The sequence below is a fragment of the Oculina patagonica genome, chromosome 1 (genome assembly GCF_052425735.1).
Source record: "Oculina patagonica isolate OP01 chromosome 1, crgOcupat, whole genome shotgun sequence".
NCBI classification, from domain to species: domain Eukaryota; kingdom Metazoa; phylum Cnidaria; class Anthozoa; order Scleractinia; family Oculinidae; genus Oculina; species Oculina patagonica.
Genome location: NC_135758.1, coordinates 45,142,978 through 45,147,681, shown reverse-complemented (window position 1 = coordinate 45,147,681; position 4,704 = coordinate 45,142,978). Strand labels below are relative to the sequence as shown.

The following is a 4,704-nucleotide window of genomic DNA, read 5'->3' as shown; positions in this document are numbered from 1 at the left end:
TTTGATGTTGCAATGTTCTTTGCATTATAGTTAAAAAGCCTTTAAATTTTCGACTGTCCTATAAATCAAAGACATAGAAATTTACCCCCAAGTTTTTGGGATAGTTTACTTAAGAAGATTGATGATGTATTTCACTCAGTGTCTGAATATCGTCATTCTACATTTTCGTATTGTCATTTATTCTTGAAACGGAAAATTTTTAAATCTCCAGGTTGAATAATAAACATAATAATAGTAATGACCATATTAATAATTATAACAATACTAATAACAATATCAATAATAATAATTGAAATGATATTTTATGTGATAATGTCCCAAGAATTCAGTGACATTGCTTATTTCTCTCTTTTCGTTTCTTCCAGTTTGGGGCAAATGTTGCCTTACATACAAAATCCTGTGCTACTCGATTCAACACAAGTGAATGGTGCACGCCAGCCTTTTTTCAATAGGAGATGGGTGTTCAGTATGAGGCCTCTTGATGGCACGTAGGAGAAGGCTCTTTCTATCATCAGGTAAATAGTGTATTGTCAAATATAAAACATCAATGATCGATAGATTAATCGCTGTTTTTTTTAATTTTGTACATAACATGAGTTTGGAATGGTGAGAGAGAGAGAGAGAGAGAGAGTGGAATGGAGGCTGTGAATATTTTCGATGACACTGGTTTCTAGAGGGGTTGGTTCCCTGCCCCGGTATCAGGTTGACCATGGTACCACGGTTTTTCACTGCCAACCATGTTTAACCATGGTTGGCATTGTTGTGACCGTGGTGGCCGGCCATGGTGTGTTTCTACCTCTTGACCATGGTACACTGCCAACCATGGCCAAGAACTAAATTTGTCATGATTTACCAAGAACACAATAGAAAATAACAAAGCAGACTATTTTTGTCAATTTTCATTAAAATCAACACTGTAACAGTGTAGTTTGTTAAAAAATTTTAAAATGAGAGTGAAGTGATTTGAGAGCATGGTAAACCATGTCCATCCACAGTCTGTTAACATCAGCCAGTAAAAGGTTTTGTGCATAATATATGCCACATTGCTTTTTAAAAATAATTTATTGCAGTTCTAAATAGCAAAGGATGATCATTTGCAAAAGCTTGATGCAGTTCTCATTGAAATTTGCCTTTGACCTGTTAAAACCATGTTTAACTATGTTTCACCATGTTGGAAATTTCTGTGATGGTTCTGACTCACTGCAGGGGACAAATCACAAACCAGTGAAATGGGGTCAAGGTGACATAATTTAATTAAGCCTTTAAATTTTGGATGCTTTAATATCTAAAATAGGCCTAATCAAGTAATAGCTTGCCTGCATGTGCATGTGGGTGTGTAGGGAGGGGGTGAGGTGAAATGGGGGAATTTGAGTTGTGTCAGGTGTAAGTATTTTTCAAAAAAATGTTTTGCCAAAAGTTTTATTAAATAAAGGGGAAAGGGGAAGGTGATTCTTGCTATCCCCATGCTGAATCCTGCAAACAGTATTTAAGACAACTTTTATCATGATTGTTTAAAATTTTAATACTTAAAATGTAGTGCCAATACATTGTTCTCCTCTGAAAGGAGAATTACAAGTCATGATCATTTATGTACAGATATTTCCATAATTTTACTTCGAAATACAGTTTATAATAAATTTTCCATTGTTGGTACTTGCATAGGTGTAAATACAAAAACATATGGTAGTAGAATTCTGATTTCTCAAACCCTCATATCTAGAAATTCCCAATTTCTCTAACATATTTCCTATCTGGATAGAACTTCTCATTAATTTCACCTATCATTTTTTGAACATTACAATTTCTTAGACCAATTTTTCCCCTGAAGGTTTGGGAAGTTAGGATTCTACTGTGCATGTATTATTTAAAATAGTGCATAACATGACACAAGCCATTTTCTGATTGCAGTTAAGATGACACTGTGACAGTTATTTGCATTATGTCTAAAGAGGTAACCACAGAGGATCTTCAACCAAAGCATTTCCAAGCAAAAGGGCTCCTTTAGGAGCCACCAACTCAAACAAAAGGCATATGATCAACGTGAGCATTCATTCCAACCAGACGCATTAGCATGCGAAGGTTGTTTCCAGTCTTGTCCATCAGAGGTACTCAAAGAGCTCAGCTAATTCCTTGACAACAAGAAATGGAGAATAAGTATAGGACTGTGAATCTGAAAAAAGCTGCGGCATTTCCTAATGTTAATAAGGTTTCTATTAAAAATGAATGTATAGATAATCTTGACTTAAAAACTTAGTCAAATCATCAGCTAATAACAATGAAAATATCCACCCTTCCCAGCTTAGCATTCTTTGGCGGCTGGAATGCCTCCACGCCCTAAAAATTCGTTTTGACCTTTATAAATTCTTTTGGAAATTTGGCGTTCAGGACTCCCCCCTAACCCTAAATCTTGAAATGGTTTTGCTTGGGTAAGGTAAAGATATTTCTCTTGAACCACACAAAAGTAACTTCCATTAATTACCATACTTATTTAGAAGAAAAAAGGTGACATATGGGTATATATATTTATTCAAAAATAGGTATGGTATATTGCTAATCCGAAATTTTGATTGGTTCACATGGGATGGTATATGACCTCGTATACGATTGACCACCGATATGCTAGGTGTGTGAAACTTTTTTGCAATAATTGTAGTCGATTCCAAGGTATTGCTTTGGTGTTTTATTCCACTTGCGCTTGTTGAATATGATACATTTATAGTCACCTTGGCTATATACCATTTCGCTTAGGGGTGTAAGTTTCAGATTTTTGGTCTCGCTTTGGGTGTTCCAGGCAAAACGCAAATACTTTTAGCCATAATGGTCTCGTTTAGGGTTTAGGGTCAACTATTTAAACAGTTTTTTCTTCTTTTTAAGCCAAATTTACTTGTGGAAATCCAGGCTTAGAAATCATCCCAGAATGACAACAACATATAACAGTAACAATAGTTACTGGATTTAAATATTTTATTTGTAGCGCACTTTGCGAGCATCATTCCATATTCGTGTTCCGTGGGGTTCGGCCAGCTTGCTGGATCATTGTCATGTATACTGGACTGTGCTTATTGAGAGATGGTACCTCAATGGCGCGAGCCTTGCTAATTTACAACTCATTTTTCATTTTATTTTTTATTGGTGACTCATTCATGAGACCTCACTCAACCTTCCTTTTTCATCCAGGGACGTTTCTATTTCTCAGTCGGTCTCTTTTTTTTCTTTCATTTCCTTTTATGATGGACTTGATTTGCTGAAGTCGTTGAATGTACCTCATCAACTTTGAACCACACTTCAAGCAACGCTCCATATTTGTGTTTCCGTGGGGTTCGGCCAGCTTGCAGGATCATTGTCATGTATACTGGACTGTGCTTATTGAGAGATGGTACCTCAATGGCGCGAGCCTTGCTAATTTACAACTCATTTTTCATTGTTCATTTTATTTTTTATTGGTGACTCATTCATGAGACCTCACTCAACTCTCCTTTTTCATCCAGGGACGTTTCTATTTCTCAGTCGGTCTCTTTTTTTTCTTTCATTTCCTTTTATGATGGACTTGATTTGCTGAAGTCGTTTAATGTACCTCATTAACTTTGAACCACACTTCAAGCAACGCTCCATATTTGTGTTTCCATGAAGTTCAGCAAGAATGCTGGGTTCTAGGCCCGATCTTCTGTGAAGTCCATCTGTGTTTTGGGCTTCTGGTTTTGGGGAAAGCTTGACTACAGATAACAGGTATCAGGCTGATGTATGGTTATTATTATTATTATTTTTTATTTTTAATTCGACTTAATGGTGTTACATTTCATGCACAATAGTAAGTAAATTTAAGAAAGTAACCAATAGATAATTGACAACTGGACTGTGCTTTTTGAGAGAGATGGCACCTTAATGACATGAGCTACAACTCATTACAACTCATTTTTCATTGTTCATTTTTTATGGGTGAGTCATGAATGAGACCTCACCCAACCCTCTTCTTTTATCCAGGCTTGGGACTGGCAAGATGTACTTCCTGCACATCTAGGCAGAGTTAAAAATGTTTTCATAAACAGCAGGTTAATAAACTCTTTCAAAGCCAAATTTACTAGTGGAAAACTGGGCCTTTTAATCATCTCAGAATGAACAAACATATATATTTCTGAGAATCCAAAGCCTTTATCCAATGAACACTGCCAAACCAACTCAGGTTTTCAGGCAGCTGCTATATGCTTTTGTATTCTTTAAAGCATAAACGCTCATCTTTTATAAACACTGCCAAGCCAACTCAGGTTTACAGGCAGCTGTCTGTTTTTGTACCTTATTACATGAAATTTTGACGTCACGTTAATTTAGCGATTTTGAAAAACCCGTATTTAGCGACACTTTAATTTAGCGATTTTTCGTAAATTTTGCAACATAAGTCACTTAATTTTAGCGATTTCACAAGCTGAAACTTTTTTGCGAATTAAGGTAAGGTATTCAAAACTTTTTCGAGGACAATAGAACATGTAAAAAAAATTATTAATCGTTCGTCTCATGATGTGCGTAGTCACTTGGTGATTCATATCACAAGTGACTACACTGTTGTTACGTCATAATCGACCGTAAAATAGCGTGATCGTGTGAAACGGATCAGATGGCGGAATTTCATATTATACTTTTAGCGATGATTTAAATTTAGCGACACTTAATTTTGGTGCAATTTAATTTAGCGATTTTTTGAAAAATCGC

At 35.8% G+C, this 4,704-nt stretch overlaps 1 long non-coding RNA gene across 1 annotated transcript; it reads left to right on the top strand.

The window, feature by feature from the left end:
* Positions 1-367: 367 nt before the first annotated feature.
* Positions 368-2,235, top strand: LOC144634431 (uncharacterized). The gene is made up of 2 exons (XR_013567198.1): positions 368-515; positions 1,909-2,235. It is a non-coding gene; the product is annotated as an uncharacterized LOC144634431 (long non-coding RNA).
* Positions 2,236-4,704: the final 2,469 nt, after the last annotated feature.